Genomic DNA, 18,629 nt, shown 5'->3' with positions numbered 1-18,629 from the left:
CCTCCCCGTCCCTGCGCAGTCCCGATTCGTCGTCCCGGCGTTCCAAGCCTCCGTCCCCTGTGACTATGGGACGGGGAATCCATGACAGAGATGGATAGTATCCTTGGAAGGTAGAGAGGGAGTGTACAGGTGTGTCTACTGTATGGTATGTTGTGCTGTGATGCGAGTTCTCTTATGAGAGACAGTTTGGGAGTCTGTGTGTTGTGATGCAGAAGCACTGGATGTGTCAGGGTGTGATGTTCATAGGGTGAGAGGCTATGGATGATTGTGGCAGCCCTGATCATGGAAGAAAGCTTCTGTATGCAGACTCAATGTGAGAGAGTCTTTCGATGTGAACAATGGCTGGACTTATTTGTGGATGCCGAGTGGACAAGAAGCCATGATGTAGGGTCTTTGCAGGCTTCAGGAGTTCTACTGTGACGGCTGAGTTTTCAGCCTTATTGTAATCAAAGCTCTTATAATCAATTAAAGAAATACCGCAAGGGGCGCCACTGCGTTTTGGGGACAATCGGTGTCCGTGTACTGTTTGCAGGGGCACTCTAGCTCCCCCTGTTTGTTTTCCTTTTCTAGGTCCTTGATGGTGTTGAAGTGTTTTGTGTGCAAGTTTGTTTTTGCACCGCTCTTTGGTTTTGTCTGAAGACCGAGGCCGGTTTACAGAGAATATGGTTCCAGAGAACCTCGTTATCATAATCCGGCGGAAGGCTGAACAAATATAGCATATAAACTAGCACATGAGACTCCTCAAGGGCCCTACAACAGTTCACCAGGTCTTTAAACTCCTGGGAATAAATGTCTAGGCGCTTCTTTCCCATCTCAAATTTAAACAACCGTCTGAAGGTGTCTATCTTATTAATAGAGACAAACTATCTTAAACACATTCTAAAAATCAGCCCACAATGTTGGTTTTCACCCCGAGGTCCTTCCATCACTGTACTTGTACACATCAAAACAAGTAGTCCACTTCCCAAGCTAGCTATCCAAGTAAAGTTCCTCACACTCTTTCTTCTAACAGGGAAAAGGTTCCAGGTGGCATCAGAGGAGAAGGATTACTAGCTACAACTCGGGGAGCTTGGGAGCATAGCTCCAACAATTGTCTCTGTAAATCAAGCACGTTGGAGTACAACGAATCCACAAAAGGAGATGCTACAAGTTGAGGAGCGGGTGATGGCTGTCCAAATGGTAAAGGTGTTGGGAATCAAGGTCTTACCTTTGTGTGAACCCACTCCTAGACTGAGGAAGTATGTGTGTGGGGTATCAAATAATATCTAGATATTTGAAATAATCAAGCAAGTGTCACATCAATTAGGGTTGTGTACTTCACCTCTCTCTAGTATTGAACCCCCATCATCTTCATTGGAACCTCCTCTCTCCCTCCCTTCCGCCTCACCCGAGCATGCCCGTCGCCCACTGACCGCGCTTGACCCAGACAGCAAACAAACTCGGTTCACCGCTTGATCCACAGTTTCTTTGAGCCGGTGGAGATGACCATCGGTGCCTCTCCATACCTCGCTCTCCCTCTAGAGTCACCAGCACCCCCCTCGAGTTCTACAGCAGCCTGTTCACTACACCTTTCAATGCCACCCTTCCAAGGGAGGGGGCATCTTCGAAGCCTGTACATTGCGGCCCAGTTGGCTGCAGCCCGTACAAAGCTTAGCTCCATTGAGAAGCAGAGGGTGGAGTACAAGTACCATGCCAGAGCTTCCTTTTGGACCCAATCGAGAGACACGGTTACCTGAGATTTCTTCAAGATTTCAAGCCCACACAAGCGGAAAGATGGTACCGCAGATTGTGAGGCGAGGATGGATCTATAGTTGCCGAATCCAACCCCCACATGCGAGCCATTGCCATGGATTCCTTCCGTTCCCTGTTTCACAAGTGCCCCCCAGCCTCTCAGGTGATGGATGCACGTGAGTAGGTTTGGCGACATACGAGAGAGGTGGTCCCCCCCGCTCTCCGGACTTTGTTGCAAGGTTGCATCGAAACGTCGTTTGGATTTGATCCAAACGTTTGGAACGATTGAAACGTTCACTAACATTTGGAAACGTTAGTGAACATGGGTCCTGGGATTTTGATTAATGTAGGTTAAAAAAACCGACACACGTCAACATCAAGTTTTTTTCCTTCTGTTTCTTACGTGCGTGCGACTCTCTCTTCGGCGGCGGGCACTCGTGGGCTGGTTGTGCTGGGCTCATTGCCCAAGTCTCTCTCTCTCTCTCTCTCTCTCTCTCTCTCTCTCTCTCTCTCTCTCTCTCCAGTTGGCACTGACCTCATCCATACACTTGGCAGAGGATGGAGGTACTCATTGTTGGTACGCTCAGATGAGATCATGGTTTGACCTACATGGTTTGCGGATAGAGGCACTACCACCCTTTCAGTACAGTCTAGATTGTCTATTTTTGGATCTCACCCGCTCAGAGCAAAACCGCGTGATCAGGATGGATATCATCACAGTGGACACAGAGAGGACATGGGCTAGCCCGAGCACGAAAATGACTCATTACAAGAGCCATTTTCTACACCTCTCACCGGATGATTTTATCGCCCGCCCGGCGTACATGGATGTACACCTATCACATGGGATACGTTGTGCCATTGGACAGATCCGGACCTCATCACACTAGCTGCGGATTGAGACAGGGCGATATGTGCATCAGATCGTGGATGACCGCATTTGTCAGCTATGCTACCATGAGGTAGAGATAAAGGAACACTACATTTGCCGATGTACAGTCTATTATGAGATCCGAGGGAGATATCATTGCCTCTTCCGAGAGGGTTTTGGGCCGTTACGCAAGGTCATGGAGTTTGAGGATCAGAGATGCCTCGGATTGTTTCTACTTGAGCTCAGGAGACATAGAGAGACCCTCTTGGCAGACAGGAGGCCGAGCCATGATGTACCTAGACAGAGGACCCTGACAGATTTCTTCGGCACCAGCACCAGCAACCCAGCCCACACCTCCTGATACCTCCTCCATTGGGCCATCAGAGCACCGACCACGCTCCCAGGGAGTCACCACTGATAGAGCAGTTATCTTATGTCGTGCTCGTCGGCCACGCCCACCAGGATCCTGACCACGGCATCCTCACCATCGCCAAATCAAAGCCATTATTGCTCGGCATCGGAGGCACCTACCTCGCTTCTACGACCTCTCCATTCTAGACAGCCCCATGGCGGAGATACTTGATCTAAGGAGAGGGCAACACTTCAACTAATCAGCATACATGGATCTACCTGATATACATTTTCCAGTATTTTCTACTCAGTATCATCTCGGAGTCTTGCAGTTCTGTTCTTATAACTGTAGGACAATCAGTTTATTGTACTTTTTAGTCTTGTTCTCTTTGATGAGACACCAACTTCAGATGTACTCTCAGTTTTGGTCTCATAGGCCATTATGGCCTCTTAGAGACGTTAATATATCATTTCATCTCTCTCTCTCCCCCCCCCCCCCCCCCCCACAAGGCTCTCTCTGCTACACCTCCCCGGACCCCTACACACAGGCTGAAATTTTATTCGTATTGTGCTTGAATTTTGAAATATATATTATAACTCTCGAGTCGTGACTTGTCTTGACATTTCTCCATTTTCTTGATTGCTTTTTGTGCATATGTCATAGATGCCTCATGTACCGAGTTCCGTATGGGCAAGGTTGAAGGCACACCATCATTCAAGGCACACCCAACACCCCAGGTGTCAGTCACTCCAACACGCGCGTGTGAAGTGCAAATATTGTGGAGGAATATTTACTAGCACATCCACTCGTGTTATTTATCATGTTGGCCAAGGTACGGGAGACGGCATTGGACCATATGCACCACAGGAGGCGGTTGATGAGATTCGGCGAGAGAGCCCACGGATCTTCATCGAATCACAGCTTGGTAGGGATAGTAGAGTCATCATTGAGGATGAGCAGCTAGATAGCATATGGGCCCATCAGCTGTTGGGGAACCAACATATTCATATGTGGGTGGACAGATGTCACAGTCAAGCTGAGTGGAAGGGCCATCCACAGGTTCAGGTGCAGGTCCTAGCCGAAAGACAGCTAGAGTAGATGATGGACAGTCTCATGTGGAGAATATTGCAGGTGATAGTGCAAGACGACACCATCAGACCACTCTACGTGGTACATTGAACCAATCCTCATGGGTGAAGGAGAGGCAACGGAAGGCAGAGATAGAGATAGAGCGCAATAACTCTTTCAATGTCCCTCGCACAAATCAGTGAAGAGAATGATTAAAGCCGTCTCCCATGTAGGTCCATGTGAGAACTGGACTGAATTAGACTACCAGAAGATGCGGAGAACCATGCTAGAGGATGAGAAACCGCGCATAGAGAATGCACTAGAGCCAATAAGATCATCTTGGAAGAAGCATGGGCGTGATTCGACCAGCGAGCCCACTCGATACATCCAACGCAAAGTGTTGGATGAGTCCTTTTGGTTTGATATTGAGGGCTTAGCAAAGCTCTTCAAACCCATGTATATCTTCATCCGATTCAATGACATGGAGGGCTCTACATTGGGGCTCCTCTATCATCATTTTCATCGGATGAGAGAGATGGTCTCATTAGTCACCTCACCGACTATCACTCCTACAAGGTATATCTAATATCTATTATGTAATATGGTTTATGGTACGAGCTGTAATTTTGGTTATATGATATACTTACTATTGCATATCTATTTTGAAATTTGGAATGTCAGACATGGCGAGGTGATGGCCATTGTAGACTTGCGATAGACTTTCATGTGTCGTCCCATTCATGGGATTGCAGCATTACTCCATCTGATGTTCAACAAGGTCGAGCTCCAAACAGACACGCAACTCAATTTGCTCAAGGATGCTTATGTGTCTCAAGTGCTTAGCTACGATGACATGGTGACCTTCGATGAGAAGTTGGTCGTCTACCGCAATCGGGTGGGAGTTGCCTTTGTCAAGTTGAGTGCCTCAGTAGTTCAAGGCCAGGCGAAACCACTTACGTGGTGGGACATCCATAGATATCAGGCCAAAATTGTCCACAAAGTGGCCTTTAGATTGCTATCTTAGGTTTGTAACTTTAAAGTTCTTAGTTTGTATAATGCAGCCAATGTGTAATCTTGTCTTTTAACATTTGCCAGTGCTATGTGGCATGTGCAAAGTTGCTCTGCTGGTGCATGCGAACGGAATTGGAGTGCATACTCTCTTGTGCACACCAAGATCCATAATCGCTTAAGTACTCAGCAATTAGAGAGGTTGGTATTTTGTCGATCCAACCTCCGTCTTTTGCGCACACTCAAGACAGCCACTGGTATGAAGGAGGTAAATTACTTGCCAACTCAAAATGTTTATTATTAAACTTCATATGTGTAACCTCACGAGTCATGAGTATTGAATCTTGAGTCCTAACGAATGCTCAGCATTGAGTATTGACTCTTGATACGTGTTATGTGCCATCACATGTGGCAGGTGGATCCCTTATCTTCGATAGGCTCCTCGCTCATACTAGTATTGCGGAGGCTCAGCTTCAAGAGGACCGCTTGCGAGACGAGCAGGAGGAGATATACCAAGAGCTCCACAGAGAGCTTGAGAGCATAGGTCGCAGGGTTACACGTGCTCGATCATGAACTATGAGTATTGTAGATGTTGATGCTCATGGAGCTTCTACTAGCAATCCAGGTGATCGAGACCGCCATGGTGGGCGAGATCGAGGGTGAGGCCGTGCTCAGATAGCTCAGCAGCACGAGTCTCTTGCACATGATGATAATGATGATGATCCCTTAGATGAGAGGCCCATAGATACGAGTGACGCCATTCCTACAATGCCGATGATCAGAGAGCCTGACTATTGACTCGAATGGCAACATGTTGACGGATGGAGATGTTTCTTCAGTTGCATATTTCTTTTGTCCTTCTTCTTCTTCTTGGGGTCATTTTTTTTGCTTCAAGATCCTGTTAGCTCTGGTAGCTCCTGCTACCACTTGTTCAAAGGTGAGGGAATCCAAGTCATATGAGGCCACTGTTGTCTAGAGCATTTCTCTTAGTCCTCTCATAAACCACTGGCTTAGCATGGCTAGAGCAGGTCAGTTGGGCTGATCCAAGTGCATTAGCCTAGTGATCACCTTCTTGATTTCTCAATGGTTCCTGAATCTATCTTTCCAGTTGGCATGGAATCCCTTTTATGAGTCTTCTTGGACGATGCAATTGTCATTCGTGTTCTATAGCTTTGGCATGTCTGTGTGGTGCTGCATTGCTCTGTTTGTGCTACCTTAATTTTCCATTCATACTCCATTGTATCCAACCGATCAATAGCTAGCTGCTATTATAGTTTATAGTTACTAGTCTTTTTTTGATGACTAGTCTAGACTTTGCTTTGTTTGTCAGGCCCAACCTCTTAGTTTGAGGGGCTCAGGTGCCTAGCCTCTAGGAATCAGAATTGAGATCATATTCATTGTAGTATCTATCATGTATGACATATGTCTACAGTCTTATGATTTATCCATGATCTATCTCACTTTCATTTATGTTCGTTGTTTAATTATTTTATTTGATATTTGCATTTGCCATTGTCACTTGTGACTTGTAAGTTGTGCAAAATTGAAATTAAAGTTTGTATAGTATTAGTAAGTGCTTAATGTTTATTGATGAATCTTCAAACTTCATATTTCAAAAGTTTATAAGTAAACTATAAATTTTGTATACATATATATCAGGGGCAACGTTCACTACCTTTGGAATCTTTTCAGCACATTTTCCAAACGTACTAAACGTATCGTTCACTACGTTTGGAACCACCTTGCTTTGTCGACCCCCTTTACTTCAAAGGAGCTTGCGAAAACTCTTGAGGATCTATCCAGGGAGAAATGCCCTAGAGAGGATGGGCTTCATGTTTTATTATTTCTGTCCTTGGGATATCATGGAAGACGGCTTTAACGCTACTTTCTATGAAATAATGGCCATGGATTCCATGCCATAGAGGCTATCCTAGGGACTGATTCATTTGATTCCTAAGGAGGGTGGGTCCAGATTGGAGATTCGGCAATGGAAGCCCATCACCCTCCTGGGGACCACATACAAAATCTTAGCCAAATCCATCAGCTGAACATACAAAATCTTAGCCAAATCCATCAGCTGGAGACTGTAGCCTTTCCTCCCCGATTTGACGCATGCATGCAAACAGGTTTTGTTCAGGATCGAAGCATTTTGGACATCATCTTCACTTTTTGGGAGGCGACCGCTTCAGCCAAGTTGAGGCAACAGGATTGATAGTTCTCCTCCTTGATTTTGAGAAAGCCTATGACAAGGTAGACTGGGGCTTCCTAGAGGGGATGATGTACCTAATGGGATTTCCAGAGGAATGCGTTCAAGGTGATTCCGAGCTCTACACGGCTTCACACAAACAAGTTCTCACTCACGGAGCCACAAGTGACAGACAAGTTCTCATTCTCTATTCGGTCCGGCAAGGCTGTCCACTAGCACCTTTTCTCTTCTTGTTTATTGGCAAGGCCATGAGCAGTTTTCTCTCCGCACAAGAGACAGGAGGGCTATAGGGTCTGCGTCTCCCCATCTGCTCATACAAGGAGCTGCTTGACTTAGAGTTTGAAGAAGGCACAGCAGCATACTTATCTGGGGATGATAGGAATCTACACATATTTGTTGTTGCCTTTGAGATCTTCTATTGTGCATCCGGTGCTGAAATCAAGTGGCACAAGTCGTGAAGGTTTTGGGCATAGTTGTCAGGTACGAAAAGTTCGATTCGGTACGGTACGTTCAAATACGGTCTCGGAACGCATCGCTGAATTTTAAAAAAAAAATATACGGTGGAGGTACGGTCCATTAAAAAATACTTAAAAATAAAAATACGGTGGAGGTACGGTCCATTAAAAAATACTTAAAAATAAAAATACGGTGGAGGGAGAGGCTTGAGCCTTGAGGGGGAGGCTTGAGCCTTGGCCCTTGAGGAAGAGGGAGAGAGCCTAGAGGGGACTCAAGGGAGAGGATAGATCATAGACTTGAGCACTTGTGAGGGGAGGGTTTAGCAATGAGAACTTGTGAGGATGGGGTTGGGGAGGGCCTATTATATAGAATCTAGATAATAGGGAGAGCCTAGAGCTAAGAGACTCAAGCCTCAAGCAAGGCAAGTTGGCAACCAAAGGGCCAAGTTGCCAACTTGCCAAGCCTCAAGCCTTAAGGGCCAAGGCAAGCAAGCAAGAGCCCCAAAAAACACCCATCAAACGGCTCTCCAAACGGCCATCAAACGGCTCTCCAAACAGCTAGAAAACGGGCGGAATCAGCGAAAAAAAACGGCCAGAAAAAGAAAACGGTAAACTCTGAACCGAATTGAACGAACCGGATCGAACTGAATCGAACCAAACTATACGAATCGAATTTATGTGGCGGTTCGCAAACCGGAGGCAACTATGGTTTTGGGTTGGCTCATCGCTTGCCCCAACTTGGAGACTAGTTGAGGCTTTTAAGTGGAGCCCGAGCGGCGCTCCTGTTCGCTATCTTGGATGCCAAGTTGGTATCGATATCTCCCTGAGGCAATAGCTAGCCCTTCTTATGAGCATTCGGAAGAAGTTGCTATATTGGAGTTCAATCGGGCCTTTTCTCGGGCTTGCATTGGTCAGATTTGACGGTTGATCCGCAAATTTCTTTGGGTTGCTAGCGATGGGAAGCCTGCGTAGGCCAAGGTGGTCTAGACTCTAGAGAGTGATCATCCACCCTCGACACGGGGGACCCGGGCATCCTCAACCCCTCTATCTAGAGCCGTGCCCTTCTAGGCAAGTTGATAGTTTGTGGACTACTTCCGGGGGCGAGCTCTGGAAGGACTTTTTCCTAGCCCGGATCTATCACATGCGGAAGCTCTGGGAGTCTTCTTTCAGCCCTAAACACCTTCCTAGAACATGCGGATGCAAAACGCAAGCAGAACACGGAGAGAAGAGAGAGAGAGAGAGCTGAGTTTTCCGTATATTCTATATAATGCAAAAAGGTACAATTCCTGGCAAGCCATAGGCTGCCCTTGAAAAGGTTGAAAACCCTAGTCTAATCCCACCCTATGACTCAATCCCAAGAAGGGAACTGAACGAGCAACTAGATCTTGGCGTAGCCTATTTATAGGCTTTACACATGCAAGAGATCTAGCCGACCTACTGTCGACCAACAGATAAATCCACATGACCTGCTGTCATGATCTCTGTCGACCAACTACAGTAGCTAGAGGCCAACAGCCTTCTAGCCTTTCCGAGGTTCTCTGCACACTCTTGAGCCTAGATCATGCCCTAAACTTCCATTTATTCTTAAGCCCTTTAGGGATTAGCTAAGAGATAAGCATGAGCATGTCATGCACATGATATCCCCTTCTACTAAACTTGATGATGGGATTCCAACTTCTCACCCTAGATGACCATGGTCATCCCATTGTCTCCTCATGGACTCCCAAACATGTCATCCTTCCCTTCGTGACAACCTTTTCACTGAAAACCCTGCACTGTTCTCCAATTGCACTCCAAATTTGATGAAGTTCCGTGCATCTATTCCACTTTGTCCCCTTGCCTTCTTGCCTTGTCCCTGAACACTTTCTTTGGTCTTCTATTCCTGATTATTGAGTTTGGCACTCTCACTCCACCCCTTGGAGGATCATCCTCCGTTGGAACCGTTTTCTTGAAAGCTCTTCCTGGTATGCCCCAAGTGGCATCCGACTCACAGGGCTGCCATTCCCCTTGGGTCTTGAGGAAAACCACCAACCAACCTCCTGGGAACTTCTACCATGTCCTGTGTTACTCTCCTTGGACTGTGCACCTTCATCTGGGACACCATCAGTGTTTAGCCTCACTGAGCCTGATGGTCTGATACCAATGTCACATGCGGAAGCTTGATGAATAGAATCGGTTCTTCAATGGATAGAATTCAGCAATCTTTCGTTACGAAGATAACGCACAAGATAGAGAGATATGTGCAGAAAGAGAGAGAGAGAGAGAGAGAGAGAGAGAGGGAGTTATATCACGTCCTCAAAAGATCCAGTGGATCTATGAGACCAAAAGTGATACAATAGTGTCCATGTAATCTCATCGTGGTACAAAAGAAAACAAAGACTAGAGCTATGAGCTGAGAATGTCAAATCTGAGCCATATGATACAAAGTGGGACCATCATCATACAACCTATGGAGCTAACCCCCCGGTGTGTGTGTGTGTGTGGGGGGGGGGGGGGGGGCGCGGGTCGTCAAGGGTATTGAGCATGGGGTTAGCCTGTAGAGGGCTCTGCAGATCCGTCGAGTGTGGGAAGGTGGCTCTGTACCTCTCCACGATCTCCTCACGCGGGGCTGATATCTATGTTGCTCACGAGGTCCATGGAGTTTGGGCTGTCGAGCTCGCTGTAGTGCCATGTCCCGGTCTAGAGTCATGCTAAAATGGGGTCTAGCGGGGGGTCACGCACTCAAGAATGTGTGGCTCGATGAGGTTGTGGGTATGTCATCCATAGCTGGTGGGGCATCTTCTCGTGGTCAGAAGAACTGAGTTATGGTCACACGGGGCCAAGGTCCTAGGGTATCAACTCCCTAATCAGTAAGTCTCTATGATGGTGAAGCTCTAGTACCATTGATCTGGGTAATCCATGATCGTAGATAAGGGTCCAAACCCCTTGCTTAAGAGACAGTGGAACCTCCCTCGAATCTCATAGTATACGGTGCATCTACATATGAAGTACTCGACCTCCTGTTGGACATAGTGCATATCCTCTCCTCACGAGGTATCTGCATGGCTCTCCATGTCTATCCTCAGGCGGTGCGATGACACCTGCAACTGGCCCACTGCAATCCGTATGGCATGTGACATGTATATGTCAAGATACCTGGCCCTCAGTATGAAACCATCCTCTATAAGCCTCATGAAAGTATCCATGTAGTATTGCCGTTTGTGTGAGACTAGCTCATGTGTTGTGATCCAGGGATCCTGTATGTATAGTCCCAATAAATCATATCTAATCACCCGGTTCCTGTCATCCTGAGAAAGCCTGATGAATGGGGAGTCCAAGTCGTACTGGAGTGGGAGAGGCGATCCATCCTGAGTCCCTGCCTCGTGAACCACGTGCATACTCGGCTATACCATGACTCGTGCCCATCTGCTGCTAGCTGCTAGGACTATAGGGCGAGCCTTGGGAGTCTCCAGGGAGGCATGGCACAGATCGTGTGAATGTACGTGACTGTCTGGAAGAGTGCCTCTACTACCATGGGTGCTGCAGCAAACTCAGCCAGGATAATATCACGTGGGACCGATGGTTTGCTGCGTATCATACGGGAGAGCATCATGACATGAGGCCTCTCTAACTGTAAGATCAGGTGCCCAGAAGGGTGCTCCATACATCAATGCCGGAGTGACCAAGGTGTCAAATAGCCACATCTTGGTCCTTGGCTCTTGGAAGTGGACCTGGAAGCATTGTCTCTCCATGAGAGTAAGAGAAGCATACCCTCGCATCGAGAAGACCAGTCCTGTAAAAGTGACTTCCAAGTACATATATGACTATGCAATCTCCACTGGGCTGGGCCAAGAGGGGTGCTAGAGCCTCCCCCGCATGGGAGATGTGCTCTGCCAAGAGGCCCTCGTGGTCCTCTGATCTACCATTTTTAAGTCTCCGGATGATTCGGGCTACCATGTCGGATGTTGTGAAGGTGGATGTGATGGGACGTGGATGTGATGGTGGTGGGATGGGGGGGCTGACCTGGTACTTCGTATAGGGATCGTGCATATGTGTGCCATATGAATGGAGATGTGATGGGTGTGGGTGGGAGTTTCTCCCGGATTTTCTTCTAGCCCTCAGTACAGTTCACACCTTTGAGAGATTGGTATAAGTCCTTGTATTGGCCCTTAACATGTGCTCATTTCTTACGTCTGGTTGTGTATCGGTTAATCCTTTGAGCATCTTGCTCTCGGATTTGGCCAGTTTGCAACCTCACGTAAGAGACGCTCACGTGTTGTGCGGCATTCCTCGTCATACCAATCGTTTTGGGGCATGGTGCCGGTGGGGGGTTTGGCAGTGGATCGGTTGGTGGATGGGAAAGCGGTAATAGCAAAGGTGTGTAAGATTGTGGTGAGCTGAGAGGTGAGGTCGGCTAGTGGGAGATTGGGGTCTACATATGTTAGATGTCGGTAAGATGTTCGGAGTAAGTGGAGTCCCCATCATGGTGGAAGTGAATCTGGGTGTAGTGGGAGATGGGCGGTGGTGGCGAGGATGGTCGGGAAAAGCTGAGGTCAAAGGAAAGATAGGCATGGTGGGCTCCAAGTGGGCGGGTGGGAATGGTGAAGGTATGTATGAATGTGGCTAAAGCCGGAGATCCCATCAAGTAATCCGTTGTACTCGAGACTCCACCATGTGTGAAGCATGTGAGAGCTCCAGAAGAAGGCCAACGGGACATCCCGTTGAAGATGGCTAAGCCATGTGTGGTCCCCAGCATGAGGAACTGTCTCCCTGATGCTGTGATGTCCCCTCTGTCCTGTAATGCTCGCTGAATGCCAATCTCCTCCGAGTCTCTCGCCTGCATGGTCGGCTCCTCCTGGTCATATATAGATGCCTGCTCGCTCCGAGTCCTAGCATTGAAGTCCCCTAAAAGGAGAACTTCGCCCAAGCGTGAGAACTGAATGATGTCTGCATGGAGGGGATAAAATAGCTCCCCCTCCTCCAGAATAGCATATGAGGACTTCCTAGGTGGAAAGTAACATACCGCAATGTGTATACATCTCTTGAGTGTGACCTGTAACCTCACCCACATAAAGTGTGCCTTTGCGTCCTTGCGGACTATGGTGATCATGGGCTGTAGATATGTCCTGAATAGTACTGCCACTCCGCCAAACCCGCGTACCCGGTAGGTGGATGCCCACTCATAGCCTGAAATGCATGGTAGCCTTCTCTCCAGGCTGTGAACAAGATAATGTCCCTCTGTGTAAGAACTTCCCCAATGTCCGACCAGAGTGTCCCAATGCAGTTCCAAGCTGCCAACTCCACGTGTATGGTTCCACAGACCCTGCGTCCCTATTTTAAGATGCTCTGTGATGATGACTCGCCGTCCCTGTATACTGCCCACTTCTCCGCCTTGCGGTCCTCGTGCACCTTGGGCATGTTTGCCCGTCTATGCTCTACCTGGGTTTGGGTGAGATCGTCCCCTAGGTATATCTTCTCCCCTCGGAGTCCATGTTTCCATGAAGGCATCTCGGCTAGCAAGGTCCGAGAATTGCAAGATGAGGGGGCACTCCCATGAGGTGTCTCGTCCCACATGCCATGTGTCCACATAAGGGGTCCCTTCCACTTTGCATCTCTTGCATAGGGTTAGAGCATCAACCTTGAGAGATTCCCCCTCCTTTAGGCTTGTCACCCTCACATGAAGAGTGCGGACCTTCCTCCTCTTCTAGCGTATCATGTATGATGGGCGTGGGTGTGGGGTGTTTTCTCACCACTTCTGTCCATTCTTTCTCTACTTCTTGCTTAACCAGTGCCACCCACCCTTTCTCCTTTGTGGCTACTAAACATTCCTGCAGTTTGTTTTTTAGGCTTTCAACCAACAAGGCAAGGAAGGGATTGATTTCCCCTTCTTCTTTCATCCGTTCTTTGCATACATGTAGCTCCTCCTTGAGGTCTTCAGCCTGTGCCTTCCACTTTTCCACTTCGGCCGCATGGGCTTCCTTGAACTTTTTAATTCCCTATCCTCTGTATCTTCCTGGCATATCAGGATGTCATTGATAACTTTGAGCCCTTCTTTTGCCCATCAGCCTAAGGGGTGCTTCTCTGGCTTCTCCAAGCTTGTGAGCACATGTTTCTCCATCCGGTCAATGATTGCACTCAGTTCTGAATGCAGCGCCTCCCATTTCTGCGCTCTTCATCTTGGTGCAAGCGAAAGAGAGAGAGAGAGAGAGAGAGAAGATTATGTTGCTTTTGTTGCTGCCTCCTGCTTGGCAGAGGGGGCGCAGGCAGGCAGAGAGAGAGAGAGAGAGAGAGAGAGAGACTACCAGCGCGCAACTTCACGCCATGGGGGGGGGCCTGCGCAACTTCACACTATGGGGGGAGGAGAGAGAAAGAGAGAGAGAGAGAAATGAAATGAAATGTTATATTAACGTCTTCAAAAGGCCATAATGACCTATGAGACCAAAAAGTTACATCATGGCTGATACAATGTCTGGATAAAAAACCAGAAAATGAAAAATAAAGATGATACTACTGGCACCTAGAAAATGAAACTGGAACTGGAAGGTAAACAGAAACCCTTATAGGGTGTGAATATAGTGAGAGGGGGGGGGGGGGGGGGGGGGTACGCTATGGAGGTGAGTGGAGTACAGTGAGGGGATACAATATCATGTGGGACGGGGGGATACACTATGGAGGTGCCTCCATCTCATAATATGTGCCGCACCGGACGCTGGCGGATCTCCTCAATATCCTCTGTGGTCAGCACCCTGACTAGGTGTCCCGCATGTCTCGCAAGAATAATTCGAATCCGCCGCTGCAACCTCCGTCTATGCTGGCTAATACACAACTTGGGCACACTACCAGGAGATGAATAATGCTAACACATAAGCCTCTATGTCTCTTCTCATGCCTAGCCAAAAGAAATACCTCTTTGAGTGGTAGGCAAAATTCCTCAATGTAATGCATAAGGAGGAGCATGTCATTTGTCCAAAACTTTTTGTCGCATGTTTGAAACTACACATACAATAATCTTTCATAAGATATCCATCTTTCACTACATACAAGGCGTGTGCATGACCAGCCATCAAATCAGCTCATATATCTTTAAATTCAGCATCCAAATGATATATGTCTTGCATCCCAGATAAGTCCCAATGTGAGGCAATTGAAATTGTAGCCACGTGGTTTTCTTGATAGAGCATCTGCAACCACGTTCTTCTTTCCACGGGTGTGCAAAATCTGAAAATGAAACATGGAGAGAAAATTGACCATCCTCATATGCTTCTTTAAAAGCTTGGTTTGCGCCAAAAATACTGCAAACTTTGGTGATCAATCTTGACTGTAAATTCAGCTCCCAATAAGTAGTGTTTCCATGCTGTAAGAGCATGAATTACAGCCAATAGCTCTTCCTCATAGATGCCAAGAGAAAGCTCCGCATCATGCAACTTTCTACTCTTATATGCAACGCCATGTCCTTGATTTAGGACAACTCCCATGCAACTGCCACATTCAACACTACATGACTTTTGTATATTAGGAATCACCAAACTAGTCCTGATGTAATGGCACCCTTGAGCTTAAGAAAAGCATCAATTTTAAATTTTGACCATTTAAACAAGGCCCTTTTCTTGGTAAGTTCATGGAATGGCGAGGCAATCATTTAAAATGAGATATGAACCTCCTCCAGTATAAGCATAAACCAAGGAAACTAGGCAGAGGCCGGTCCAGAGAACAAGCAGCCTAGGGTTTGCTTTTTTTTTGGGGGGGGAACTATAAGTAATACAAAAGGAAGAATTCACGCTTTTTTTCATTAATCATAAGCTTATGTTTCCTCAATTCATCGAAGACCACTTTCAAGTGCATCTTTGAAATGTCATCAAAAAAGGCACCTGTAAATACTCTATGATTTCTAAAAATTATGTCCATCATTCGATTAAAGGTAGGATGAGCATTTGTGAGACCGAATGGTATAACCAAATACTCATAGAGACCAAAAGATGTACGAAAGGTTTTCTTGCGTACATCTCGAGGCATCACTCTCACTTGATGGTAACCACTCTTGAGATCAATGCGACTAATAAAACATGAGAAACCATCCAATTTGTCCAAGATATCATCAATCTTCAGAATAGGAAACCAATTCTTGATGGTTATCTTATTAAGTGGCCGGTAAACCACGCACATATTGAATGAAGCATCCTACTTCTCTGCACAAGAAGAACGTGTGAACAAAATGGCAAAGACATTGGTCACACTAAACCCTTCTCTAAGAGTTCACCAGCCTCCTTCATAATCTCCTCTTATTGGCAAGCACTAACAAAATATAGCACCAAATCAATACGCTGATCCTCTGGCCGTGAGGGAGGCATTTCCCTCGGCAATGTATCGGGAAAACAATCTCTATACTCACTCCCAAAATTCAGCCTATCACAAGTAAGAGAATGCACATTACTATGTTCCACATCATCACGTACAAACATCACTTACAAAATTCAGCCTATCAAAAGTAAGAGAATCTACATGCACACTACTATGTTCCACATCATCCCATACAAAAATCAAGTACGAAGAAACACTCTTTTTCGTTGTTTTATTGACTTGCACATGAAATAACAGGGATAGTATCACCCGATTCGCTTGCATCTATAGATGCTTTCAGCCTTTGTACATAAAAGAGAGTTTGTTTGTCTTGTAGTCCTTACGGTGTTCAAGGCGAGCATGCAATGATTTGCCACGCAATATATCACCTCCATGGAGAGGTGCAACAAGGAAGTTCTCATGGTGGAGGTAACCCTGCATGTGAATTCCCAGCTTTCCAATGAGAGGAGCTAAACATGCATATATTTCGCATCCCATGTCTCCCACTTCAATCCCCAAGGCGGCAGCCATTTGGGTGGAGATGAAGTTGTCAGTAGAAAAGTCATGAAAGATGAATAAGGCGGGCTAATCTTTAAGTTTCCCCCACACTTTGCATACTACTCTATCCTTGCTTGCATGGCCCGTATTGCCTTGTACATCATGCACCATACTCACATGCACTTTAGGTTCATCCGCTTTCTTATCTTTGCTTGTACAATGTTTCGACATGTGATCTTTACTACCACATTTAAAGCATTCGCCCTCTCACATGTATTGTCCCCTTTACCACTGAGACAACCCTTATGTGCTCCTCTTGTTCCATGACTTCTTCTCTTATACATTTTAAGCTTTCAGAGCACCTTTGGTATCTTAGAAATCCCTTTTTGGTGGTTGTCCATCTTTTCGCATGCTAAAACCATCTTTGTCCTTCCCTTTTCCCATGCTTAGGTCAATCTTTGACTCCGCCGATTTGACATTCAATTTCTTGGAGGCTAAAGCTGAATTTATGAGTTGTTGTAGAGTTTGATTGTTGGGCTAGATTTCGATTTCAAGTGCATTATGGAAGATGGGTTGAAGCCCCAACTCAAACTTTCTCTTCTTTTCCTCTCTTCATCTGTCAAAACTTTGATACGTAAGAAGTGATATCTTCATAAAGGGAATCACTTCCAAAAGTTTGAGACGAATTCTGGCCTAGCCAATCCCACTTTTTGCGTATGTTCTTTGAAAATTGGAAGGCAAAAACTAAGCATGAAATTTGCTTTTGAATCTAGCCCATGTAGCAATGATGTTGCCAGAAAGCTTCTCTGCCAACCACATCCATACACAAGCATGTGTGTGCCGAGCCAAGACATAGAAGACCTTAATGGTTAAGGACGCTAATGTAGAGTAGGTAAAGAGAACTTGATGCAGCTCTTTTTTTTTCAACTGGCCTTTGGCACAAGATACTCCCATAGTTACTAATTTTCACCATCCGTAGGCGCTTATTTATCCACTCGTAGGCGATGCTACCGAGGAAGCACCAAGGGGGGTTTTGAACCGAGGACAGCAAGCCAATGATGGTTTGTTACTCTACTCGTAAAGCAAAGCCCTCCCACTCCCTTTGGAAAAAATGCCTACAATCATCCTAGATTATCTGCAACATTAATGAGTTTTCTTGAAAGTGTTCCGTTAACTTGCATTCGCACCTCTTATAGGAGGCATGGATGAAACAGGCAATACTGTATCAATGTGAAAATGGCATAGGGAAGGCATAGGGAGTCGGAGATACATAGAGTATCAAGAAGAGAGGGACTTATGGAATGTCAAATAGTTTATTGTTTAGGTATAGCTAGTTTGTTTGTCCATGGGCAAGACATCATGAGATAAGCTTCTTCACACTGTATGGACAGCCAATAGCTCAAAGCCTTCACCTCGATCTTGATAGAGGATGCCTACGGTCATAGTTACAATTATACTTATCATACTTCAAAAGTTTAGAAGTATGGTAAGTATGAAAACATTTGAAATGTTATGGTCCACCAATCATACATATGTGCTTCCATTTTCTTACCAAAATGTACTCCCTAAACACACTTTTAAATCCTCATCAAGTTAAATTTTTAGGGAGGAGAAGATTGGTGAATTGACTTTTGGGAATCTAAAAGAAGACATGTTATGAACAAAGGGTCTTAGTAATGAGTAGGCATGACAATTTGACTTGGTTCATGTGATAATTGATACTACATAACTCTTCATGTGTATGGATCATGCTCAAGGTTGTAAACATGTTTCTTTCAAATGCTTCAAAAGCCCAATATAAGAGCACATAACATACGTGAGTATCATACATGTTTTTTTCAAACGTTTACAAACATTTGGGTGAACAATCATAAGATTATGATTGCAACTATGTCTACGTGTTAATTTTGGAACCAAATTTAGAGTTATGCTATGCTCTCAAACTGGTTCTTGGGTTACATTGTGGCACACCAAAAGGTTGCGATTTCTACAACCCTAAGGTTGTTATGACCAAGGAAGTGATTTTGCACAAGGAGCCCCCCAACTGTACATGCAGACTCTCAAAGAGGCAACATCTTTTTTGACAAACATGGCTTAACATTGTCTAACATTCCACATTCCACA

At 46.0% G+C, this 18,629-nt stretch overlaps 1 protein-coding gene across 2 annotated transcripts in view; it reads right to left on the bottom strand.

Moving 5' to 3' along the window:
* The window catches only part of MTM1 (manganese tracking factor for mitochondrial SOD2), a 49,546-nt gene that overhangs the window by 5,693 nt on the left and 25,224 nt on the right, over positions 1-18,629 (bottom strand). The window lies entirely within an intron of this gene.

The sequence above is a fragment of the Cibotium barometz genome, chromosome 6, assembly GCF_041138505.1.
Source record: "Cibotium barometz isolate CiBa-2024 chromosome 6, ASM4113850v1, whole genome shotgun sequence".
NCBI lineage: Eukaryota > Viridiplantae > Streptophyta > Polypodiopsida > Cyatheales > Cibotiaceae > Cibotium > Cibotium barometz.
Note: the sequence above shows the minus strand (reverse complement) of the source record. Positions and strands in the feature narration are given on the sequence as shown.